Source organism: Spodoptera frugiperda, chromosome 15 (genome assembly GCF_023101765.2).
Source record: "Spodoptera frugiperda isolate SF20-4 chromosome 15, AGI-APGP_CSIRO_Sfru_2.0, whole genome shotgun sequence".
NCBI classification, from domain to species: domain Eukaryota; kingdom Metazoa; phylum Arthropoda; class Insecta; order Lepidoptera; family Noctuidae; genus Spodoptera; species Spodoptera frugiperda.
Window position 1 is genome coordinate 9,229,274 of NC_064226.1, and position 12,292 is coordinate 9,241,565.

The window sequence follows — 12,292 nt, forward strand, 5'->3', positions numbered from 1 at the left end:
AGGCGTGTAATGTGAAAATACAGAAATTCCCACATTTGCTTGTTACGAAAATGTAAATACTGTTTCGTACAATTTTCGGCGCGTACTAGGCTCGGCAAACGTTCGTAATATTTAACTATTCAACAGAGCTGAAAGCTGCTCCCCTGGTGTACCTCAAACAAATTTCGTCTCATTACGAACACTTTACTCCTTTATCTTGTAAATCTCCAAGTTTACCGTCAAGTTTCACAATTTTTGAGACAAAGAACCTTGTGAATATTTCATGTTTTTGTTCCAAATGATATTCCTCGGGAGTCAAAGAATTATTTCCTAAACAAAAACTTGTCATAGTGAGCGGTTCATGAATATGTATAAGTACATATTTCCAACCACTTACTGTTTAAGAGAATCATCAGTGCTGGTACTCTTCGTTAGCATTCAAGTAAGTAGATACATTAGTTTACCTTAATGACCCCACCAAATGGCTGTGTTAGGTTCGACTTGTTTTGTTTGTCTTTATTCATTCAATAAACACAACAGAAAGGAAATTAACACAGTAAATTCCCGACCCTTGTCCGCAAACTCAACCAAACAAACTAGTATTTACATTTGACCGCGTTGTTATACCTACTTTTCTTTTTGATGTCAACAAAGACTAATTAGAAATAGTTACGCAACGCCATGCCAACAAAGAGCTCCCATAATAACGTAAAAATACGATAAAATAATAACAAAGGAGATATTGTGTAAAAAAGTGCTTTCGTGGCAACACGTGATATAACATCAAATTGTATAAAACGCAAAAACCAACTAAATTCTTGGGTACGACAAAACTGGGTTCCTGCATGTCATAAAAGGGGAAAGAACACGTAAAAGGGTTTTCCGTTCCCAAGTCAATCCCACTGTAAACGTGAAACGTGAATATTTTGTTTATTTGTTCATTATTCTAACACGCATAGAGGTTAACTTTGTGTACAGGAGAGTTGCATTATGTTCTTCTATTGAGCTAAACATGTGAATCAAAGTTGAAACACAGTTGTGGGAAGTCGTATTCATAGCGGGCCGTATGTTTCCTAGCTTGTTCCAACTTTATTGACTGGTAGAGTGCAGTTCATTGAAGTAAAGCCACAATGTGCGTCCCGACACTCAATAGAATTGCCCTCGCGATGTTGGAGTAAGAAAAGGCCGTGTTCCGCCGCGTGAAAGCCTAAGCCGGTTCAGTTCTAAAGAGTGCAGCCGACTGTGCCGCCGTAAAATAACCTATGTGTCGGGACTGCTATTGAAAAATATACGCTCTTCGCCTTTTTTAAAGTGGGGAAGGAACCTCTTAAAGATCGGAATGATTGCGGCTTTGTCGAAATTCTTTACGGTGCCATTTTATGAGAGTGCGCAGTTTTATGATTGGCACGTCTTATTTATTGGATCGACTTGGTATTGATTGAATAGAGTTCAATAGAATGTTATTGTTAAAATAATATTCTGTAAGTAGATACTCTAAAATATCAACAATACAAAATGTATCCTTGTCTCAAAATCCCGTTTTTGATACAGCAACGGTACCTTCATAGACTATGGCGTCTTGAGAACTTGAGAACACTACGCTATTTCCACCGAGGGTAGTGACCGAGCCTATCCTCTAATGCGTCATTGCTAATCTTAGCAATCTACTACACGTCGGAATGACGCACCTTGACCTCGAACTGACTCATAATAAAACAATCATTACAAGAGTAATTATGACATGATTAAGTACAATTACAAATGCTGTTTTTTAATCAGAATCCGTATTTTTTACTATTGTTACATCATGAATTATTTCAATTAGGAATTGCGGACAATGTTTGCTATTGTTTGAAGAGTATTTTATTTGTCTGTTTGTTGAATAGTGATATTTATATTATGCGTGATTGTCACAATATTAGGATTTATACTAAGAGGAAAGATTGGCCCATAGATGTACATGTAAACTCGTTATGATCCTGTTTGCGTCGCCGGTTCACCTTTACGTGTGTAAACTAATGGATTCTTACAAAGAATATTCTTGTATGTGGCACCTTAAATACGTAAACATGTATGTGTACGCATTTAGCATTGATTTCCATGCGTCTTGGATATTTCGAAGTAACGGTCCTCGTGGCCTGCAAACGACTTTGTGTGTGCATTGTAACATATTCTGCTACTACTTTTTTTGTTTTCTATTAGAAACATAGTAACAATTTTCTGTTTCTTCAAAAATCTATATGGAGACTTAAGCTTAGTTAGCTAAAGATGCACAAGTTCACACATTGATAACCTAGACTGGATAAATCGAAAATGTCGATGATATACTCACATCAGAGCCAAGTACGCCCATAAATAAAAAGCAGTGGCTATTAATATCTCAAATTTTATTCCAGTTAGAAACTCACAATCAGTCATTATGTTCGTAAAAGGGTGTGTTTACTCAATAGATCCTTTGAAGCTATCCGCACATTGCAGGGATATTGAATATCAGTGCTGTTTACCTATTTTAAATAACGTGCCGATGTTTACAAGCCATTAACCCATGCTTTCAGAAACGTGCCGTAAAGAGATACCCATTTTATGTACCTTTACATATTTATCCAAAATATAGGATGGCCTTGTAAAATTGGGTCATGTGATAAAGCTTATCAATTAAATCAGTGACACACAGCCCTCCGTAGTGCAGTGCAAACACATTGGATTATATCGTCATAGATAACATTGTTCGTCTCTTTCGAATATTGGAATTTCTATGGCACCTTATCGGTTCAATAATTCCGAGTAAAAATAGCTGACCGACATTTTTTTTTTGTTGTTGCATTTTAGTGTCGAGTTATGAGATAGTTAAATATGTTCTAGTTGCTCCACAGGTTACAACTCCTATTTTTCAAACTGCAAATACCTAGAGTATTATTGACATACGATATTGTCATAGCAATTGAAACCATCGTAAACAAAGCATTAAGTTTATTTTACCTTGTAATGTTAACATTTGCACAAAAAAGAATTCGCTACAAAAAAAGTCCTAAATAAACACAATACGTTTTATCAAATAAATAAACCAATCGCAAACTCGATCCAATCGAATTTTCGAGTCCTTCTGTGGGTGCCACTCCGGAATCTTCACATCCGTAAAGAAACGTTTGTATTCAAATACTAGTTCTGTGATCGCGACGTCAATATTGATCAGTACGTGCTACACGTCTTCCATAAGGAGTTTTCACTCGAAACCTTTCGATTGCCGTCCGTACCAGACCCTGAATAATCAATGGTTTACATCGAATGTAAACTGCCTTAAACACAACGTGTTGATGAAAGTTTTACATTAAGAATCGCAATTCGCACATGCTTTAAATAATTGTAATCGATTTTCACATTTGCTTTTTATTCCACTCTCGATTTAGGAAACACTTTTGATTGAATTGTTTCCAAATCTTGCACGTGTGACAGAAAATCTAGTCTAATGGCTTCTCCCGCCTTGGGAGAGGCGAGAGGGCGTGAGACTCTTACTGACTAAAACCATCCCATTTCTACTCCTGCTTTTCGAGCCGGAGCCCCGGTAACCTGCAGGCAGGCAGTCTGCAACTCCGGGTCTAGTCTAACTCTACCAATATTATCATGAACTAGTTCGAAATTTCCAGAATAAAATTATACCTACTCATAAAATTCACACGACCTTAAACTTAGGTCAGTAGAAAAATAAGTGTCGTTATTTTCTTACAACCTACTTTAAAAACGTTGCTACTTTTTATAAGCATTAAAAACTGAAAGAGTCGTTAGATATCTTGGCGAATGAGATTAGCGTGAGGTAAGTAGCAAGGGGCATGGTCATTGTACTAACAAATATAATCGTTAAATGTAATGTTACTAAACTGGAAAATGTGGAAAGGAATTGAAAACAGCATTGTAATCTAACTGTCGGATAACTGCACGATTATCGTACCTATCAACAATTCTCTAATTCCAGTATACAAGTAACAACCCAATTATCTGTCATGCAATATGATCACGTCTTCGTTAAACTTTATTAATTTTTCTTTTGAAACGCGTTGCAAGTTTCTTTGAAAGCAGAGTTCCTTCATTTTGCGTTAGGGTAAGGCCTTTCATTATGGCGGCAATATCTTGGCTCGGCAACATGGCCGCTATCCAACGCGCCTCTAATTAGGATCTCATTTACAATCGCACGGGACTAGCATATGAACGAAAGGTAGTTTATGACGTAAGATAGGTAAACAGAAAAGGGACTACAGTGACAGTCACATGTCCGATTGTAATGTCGAAGTTATTTGCATGGTTCAGCAACGACAACCAAACGTTTGGTTAAAAAATTTAACTATACATGCTTGTATACATAACTTCAGGCCTGTCTCCCATAGGAGAATGCACAGACTATAGAACGCCAATTGCTACGAATCTTACATACCTCTTTCTCTTCATCAACAGTCATCAATCTATACTTATCAATGTTTATTCTAAATTGCATGAAAGTATTTTATTCTTAACATAGTCACTTTAGACTCAATACTAAAAATAGCCTACCCATCGTCTCACTATACATTTTGAATCAATAAAAGGTTAGACATTTATTCATCCGTAAAACAGTCTGTCTGGACACGAGACAAGTATTGTTCCTCTGTAAAACACTTGATAGCATGCCAAATATGTATATGAATGGACTCATATCCTCGCACATTAAATGTATTGTTATTTCCATATAGATGAAATTGTATCCTAACGCTCATCCGGCACAAAACAAAAGGGGAAGGATGTTGAAGCCAGCGAAATGGTTAGGAAAGATAATACTGCGGATAAATTGTATTCTTTATGTTATCTTTACACCAGCGCTTTATTTTTAGATGGAACTTGCTTCTGTCAGCGGTTTTGCCCGCGGTTCTTTGGTATTTATTTATTAAGGTTTACCAACTAAGATACATGCAGACAATCTTAAAAATATGGGAAACAACAGTTAGTGTATGCTCTTAAATTAAAGGTAGGCTCAAGATGAAAATTGTCATATGTCCAGACCATAATCTACCCTGTTACAATTTCATCCCAATCCCTTCAGCCAATTTGACGTTATTGATTAACAAACATACACACAAACTCACAAACATTCGCATTATAATATTATATGTATAGCAAGATAGTAAGATTGTCTTTGTGTTGGTCAGCAGTCATTTCGTTGATTGTACTTAGGCTCCTGAATGATGAGCATAATAATAGAATTATGCAACAAAATTGTTTACATAATAATTTCCCGACAGAAATGTTTTCCTGTTTTGTCGTATTTATACTATCCTCATTTAAATCCCGTAAATTCCCTAAGTGTATAAATAGTGGTATATATGTTTTTGTTTATGTCTGAAACGCGACCACCATTTTCCCACTGAAACCCATAAACATTCAAACAAAATATTTTAATGTACTTAAATAACATTTTTAACGCGTTTTCAAATGTTCTAGTTTCCAAAATAGGATTTCCATTAGCAGTCATTTATAGTATGTTTCTACGAATGGTGGGAATGTGGGTTAGTTTGGATCTTGAATAAACGTTACCTCATTACGTGACTTCCTGATGATTATCTGTTACTCGTTTTTTATTACATACTAGCCTCTACCCGTGGGTTCGCCCGCGTTCCCGTGGGATAATAAGTAGCCTATGTGTTATTCTAGTTCATAATCTACCCTTGTTCCAAATTTCATCCCGATCCCTTCAGCCGTTTTGACGTGATTGAGTAACAAACACACAATCTCACAAACTTTCGCATTTATAATATTAGTATAGATATACACTTCATGTGTGTGAAAGTTCAGGAAACCTGTTCAAACACAATTAGGCGCAAACACATTTGGGTGATGCAAGATAATATTACGTTGTTAGGTGTAAAATACATATGATGCAGTTGTCAGTTTAGAAAATTCGAAAGAAACTCAAGAAGCGTCATACATAAAAAATATTATAGTCATATTAGTTCATCGTTGACATTGATTTCGTAACCACCAAGACCGCCAACAAGACATTCTTAGTATTATAATTTTTAATACTGATAATGTGATCACATTTTCGTAGTAGCCTAAATAAAACCCAGAAATTGCTAAAAGACACAGTATACGGACTTTGGTCGGCGAAAACATTGTGCACACATGTTTGCACACAGTAATTGTGTATAATAAAGAATCCACTCGGTAACGTTCAGACTTCAGTCCTTTATCGAACTTCACTAAACACAATTCTTTTTGTTTCATTTATATTCGCTTGAGCTCGCTCACTGTCGGAGAAATAGCATTTCCTTACTTCGTAGAAAAAGTTGTTGATACGCTATTTTCAAGATGATTGCTTTTTGTGTAACTTAGGAATTTGTTCAGCGTGAATTACGAGAAAACTGTCACCGAAAATCCCGGCAAGTAATCTGTTTCTTTTTGTTAAAAACTTTTTGACAGGATAACCGACTTCGCCCTGTGAGGATCTCAGTTTCTCGAGCGAATTTAAATTACCTAAATTGTGCTTTATTTGTACCGAAAAAGGATCCTTTTAATGTCAGGGGAGTCCGCAGTTACTTAGAAATTCAAATTATTCCCGCGACAGTAAGCACAATGATTACGACATAAACAAGCATTTTAGACGAAATTAAAATCGTAGGACAGTTATCGTAAACATTCGTTAAAGTTTATGAAAAAATATGTATGAGAAATAAGCTGTACTTAATTTAATACATAAATGTCTTAGAATGGCTTTTCACGTCCATTTCGACGTATTTATTACATAAGGTGTCGGTAATATCTTTTACAGTTTTGACAAAAACGTAACTCGGTTTTATGTCGTTAATCACTCGTTAATGCGTTAATTTTCTAGAATTTCGTGTTAAGTGTTCAAATGAGAATTTAACACTGCAACTTAGCAACGTTTTATTACCATGATTTCAAACGATTGACGACATTTTGTATATAAACGAGGTTCATTAAAAATATTTCAGAGAAATAATGACCGAATTCTCGTAGCAGTAAAAACTCCCAAGTTTCTAAATAACCTTCAATAAAGCGTGAGTTTACGATTTTTTTTCTAGGGAATGTTAATTTGAAAGAAACAAACTTATTTTACGACAATGCGTAAAGACGAAACTGTAGACTCTGGTGAAGATACGATGGGACGAAGGCGATGTTTTTATATTTCCCTTTGAACACAAAATTGGTAAAAGGGCACCTAAATTACTTTTAAGAACAGTCCGCCATTTTTTCAGCTCGTGCAACATTGATTTTACCATGTTCACATCATACGGGCTCAAGTTATGTGCGGAGTATTTGCGGCCTACCCACGCCTCGTTCAAAATGACATTCAATACTCATAAACTTAAACACTTACAGCGTGCGAAGGTAATAAACACGCAGCTATACACCAAGTGCTTACAAAATATTGCGGCAAACGAATGTAAAGAAGTTATTACTATTAACCTAGAATCCAATCTGACAGATACACTGATAAAATCACTCGTGCAGACCACCGACGATGAAGAGATTTTAATAAAAGACAAACAAAAGTGAATAGATACAAACCGATAAACATCTAAAACAAAATTGTTTAAGACCGTTGACACGTTCGATACTACCGTTGCATGATCTGAAATTACTCGATAAAGCTAAAGACGTTTAAGCAAAAACACTAAAAACACAGAACCAGGTACAAATAGATTAAACTTGCGATCAGATCTAAGATAAAAAACACAATACAATAGAGCTGTTAACTGTTTTCAATTTATAGTGTTTTTAGTAGAAAAACGAAATATCTGAACACATTCGTTACGCACGGACGAGTCCTGAAGGTGTCCTCGAGGGCCGAGACGTGTCGTACTTAGGAATTGTACTAATGAAACCTTTTCATGAATTGTTGTCACGTTCAGCAGTGTATACAACCTGGGTACACAAGAAATGTGGACTAAAAATCTATACAATCCATTTTATGTAAGCGAGCGTTCCCATTTATCGATCTCGTAGCTATAGGAAGGGTTCTAAAAGACGTAGGTACCTAAATGTTGCTGTAGAAAAACTCATAGTTCCAACGCTGATGGCATTATGTTCCTATCCTATAGGACAGGTGTTCCCAACCTTTTCCTGGTCAATGACGGTTTTTTAACGCTTGATATTAAGTTAAAGACCACTATTACTATAGTTTTTTCGTATGGACTTAGATACACTTTGATTTTCTCATTCATTCATAAAAGTGACTTTTGGATTATTGAAATCGGTTGCTACTCTCAGTTGTCTTTTTTAATATAAGTTTAATTTGAGCTTTAACAGTGGTATTTGTTGGATAGATGTGTAGATTTATGCGTTTTTTTATTCCTTTTACATTTCGCGAACCATTTTTTGTCTCTTGCGGGTCACTCGTGGTCCACGGACCACCGGTTGGGAACCACTGTTATATGAGTTAGCAATCACCATCGGCAGCATACAATTTAATTTCCAGTCTCCAGCTGAAAAGTTTGCCTAACTGGAAACTGAAACAAGGTTCCCTGCGTCTATGCATTTATGCTTGCACCTATCATTTTAATCTAGTTTGGTGAAGGTTCCTGTTTGAAAGCCAAGTAACTTCTTCAGCTGATCACATAAATTCAAGTTCAAGTTTGCTAAAACATTTATCTTTCCACTTACGCACTACGTGGTTGCGTGACTTTTTCGCTTGGTCGGAAAACAGTGACGTCATTCACATGTTAAGGTTCGGAAACCAAAATGTCATCCTCGCTTACATCACCTACGATTTACCAAGGTATGTCTTTACCTACCTTATGTACCTTTGATGATTCATATACGGTTCACAGCTGCTTATTTAAATACGTCCTCTCGTGAACTAGGAATTTGAACACAAATTCCATATTTTGCCGCCAGTTTGTGGGTGCTTGTCGAATACCTTGTACCTACATTCTCCGTAAACTCGGTTTCGAGAAATTACGTGTGCTTCAAATGGAAACAAAGGAAATTAGAAGTCTTATCATTGCACGCTTGTAAGTAACCACATACACCTGCCAAGTTTAGTTTCCAATAAATCCTCAGCATACATTCGATCTGTGTTGAATTTTACAGTTATATTTATTTGGCATGATAAAATATCGAGAGTTTCTTGGTGTGATTTGGAAAGTCTCATTATTATTCTCTGTTGCACGAGTGAATTAAAATAATAAAAGAGAGGAATTAAGAAATACTTAATTTCATTCAAAATCATGATCACAATCACCCGATAAGACTCACGGTCCCTTCTTATTTCCACATCAAAGGTCTCTTATTGAACTTGCAAAGAAACGTAAGCCTTGCTTGCATAACCTTATTACAAAGTTAGATGGGAAAGTTCCGCGGCGTACAATTCCGTAATACCGATAATAGTGAGTATCGTATGAATTCCATTGTTCTTCAACCAATATAACGATTACACCGGAATCTTCACTTTTCCTTTGTAACTGTAATTTAACTCATTTTGATTCATGATACGCAGAAACTATCAAATCTTTTTGATTCCATCTTCATATGAATACTTGAATAACTTTAGTTCGAGAAATTATGGATTATATCTTAGACATGATTTGGAGTTAAACATTTCTCATTAATGTAAAATGTTACCCAAGTTTCCAATGGATTAACTAGAAGATTAATTTGTTCTCCATAATTGAAACTATTTTCGAACCAATTTCCTAATTTGGACCTTTCCAAGTTAGATAAAGTATTCCCTTGAGGAAAATTTCCAGTTCTCTCTATAGTGAGAATGGTTTAACACTAAGAAATTACATTACTGCTTTGTTCATCTATTTTCGTGGTTTACGATAGCTACTATCTTTAATACTATCCCAGAATTTAGGAGCTTCGAAATCTAAGTAGCTTCTGTTCATTTAAACAAGGCTATCTTAACTGAAGTATTAATTATTACAAATGTGACACGTGTTGTCAATACAGCGCTTACTAGATCACAGGCGTAACCATTATGCAAATTGCAATCGAGTTCTCAATAGTGTCGTGTTCATTGTTTGAAGCAAATCATTCTGCAGAACATATTAGCAATGCGTCGATATTCTCCTCGGTTCCTTTACTTACTTCCTGCATAATTTGTATGCGGAAACGTTGCACAGCCGTCGTTACCAGAAAGAGTAACTCATCGAATATAAAATGCGGGTTTATCAATGGATGTTTCTTATTTGGAACTCAAATGACGCATTGTAGGTAGATGCGAAGTCGTCCAATATCGTGTCTTATTTATTTTTGTGGTTTACACCGGCGACGCGAGTGCCAGTACCGAGTGCTTTTTGAATTAGTAATTGAATAGGTAAATAGTGAACAGAAGTGCCACAGTTTTATTCTTGTTTCGGATATGTGTTGCATTTACTAACCCTAAGATAAAACCTATAACGTCTCTTTATTCTGAAGGTTTATCATTAATTCATTTTGGTATTAATACGACGCAGATAACTGACAGTGTCGCGACCTACTTCCAGCTAATTACACCAGTAATAAATCATTACCAAGTTATCTCGTTACGCGCCAGATCAAAAGGTTATCCATGAACAGCGGCGCTTTTCCCGAAATAAATCAAACATTGACACAGATACATAAAAAGTATCAATTACCTAATTAAGTTGTTCGTAATCTTTTCAATTATGGTAATTGAAAGGCATTGAGAATTTCACTGGACACCTGGTTACTTATAGTGTTTTAAGAATCGATTACTGCAAAAAGAGAACCGATTTATTACACAACACTAGTGCAGCCACAGCTGCCTCCAGCAAGGTTAGAAGTTACGTGATTATTAAATCGAGTTTGGTATCGATTCTTACGATATTATTTGTTGATGGATATGCCTTGTCTTGTCGCGGCGACGTAACCAATCGGTAACTATGTTATGACTGCACTGATGGATGTGTGAGATAAGTAATGATCTGTGAACGCTGTGTATTACACTAAACATTGAACATGTAATGTAATATAGATGAGTTATAATATATGCATGTAAAAACGGGCAGCGGTTTTTATAACCAAGTAGGTAATGAAACCCCACAAAAAGGTTTGTTGGTAATGCTTTGTTTGTTGTGTAAAGGACAGGGTTGGTTGAAAAAGGGGTGCTAAAAGCCTCATATTCATATTCCCAAAAAGCTATAGTTAAACCCTTAATGGTTTGGCTAGTGGGTTTTAACATGGTTTTGAATATAGTAAGCATTATTTTGTAGTTCCCCAACGGTTTTGTATGAGGGTGGCTAAAGAGGTCATTGGCTTATGGCGGAGATAGATAAGTTCCCTCTGCACGTAGAAAATACCCGCATCTATTATAAAGTAAAATGGTTGATGAAAATTATTTTAGAACCAAAAATATTTGCTTTAAATTTTAATTATTTGACTAGCATAGATGATGTTTTCTTATTATTTTTCGTTCATAAACATGTAGGTAGCCTACGACAGCTAATTAAATATTGGTATTTTAACGACACTTAATTGACGTTTAGCGGCATTTTATTTACCAGTCTTTAAGTAGTTTCACCTAAATACCGCAGTCCATCATTGACAACTTGTCAACAACCTAACCTTCATATATTAATTAATATTCAATTTTTTTACACTTACGCAAGCCTTTACTTATTGGTACTGGTACTTGCAGAAATAGGTAGGTATGTGCAAATAGATTCGTAAAAGGAGACGGACAAGTTAAGAAACCTGTCAGGACTTAATGACTTTGAAGTGGTCAATGGTTACATGTTGTATAAGTATAGTACATGTAGGTACTTGTTACAAAATCTCTGCACAGTTGGCACTAGATGGACCGGCTGCTGTGCGATATCGCGATTTTGATTCATGCGTTGGACAAAAAATATTGGAATTGATTTTTCGAATAAAAATTAAGATATAGTCGAGGGTCGAGATCCGGAGCGGATTACCTAGCGGGTTTACTGAGGCTCCGGCTCGAAAAGCAGGAGTAGGAACGGGGTAGTTTTTAGTCAGTAAGAGTCTGCCACTCCCTCTCACCTCACCCAAGGCGGTAGAAGCCATTGAATGATTTCCCCCTCAAAAAAAAATTCGAGAGTCAGTAAATACGGCACTGTTTCTGACGATTTTTGTTAATTTCGGATTGCCTTCTTATTTCATGATGAGAATGAGGAAACTAATATTTCACCTGTATTGGTGCTCTATTATATTTTCTGCAATAGCTCGTTTCAAAAGATTATTGCAGCTCTTTCAGCTATTGCAAAATTAACAAGTTATCAGGTGCTTATAGATATTGTAATCTGCTTAGTCGGTTACTGTGGCCTTTTGATCTCTGAGGTGGAGATAGATGATGATTGAT

At 36.0% G+C, this 12,292-nt stretch overlaps 1 protein-coding gene across 2 annotated transcripts in view; it reads left to right on the forward strand.

The window, feature by feature from the left end:
• Positions 1–12,292, forward strand: part of LOC118279775 (uncharacterized) — a 51,083-nt gene that overhangs the window by 24,319 nt on the left and 14,472 nt on the right. The window lies entirely within an intron of this gene.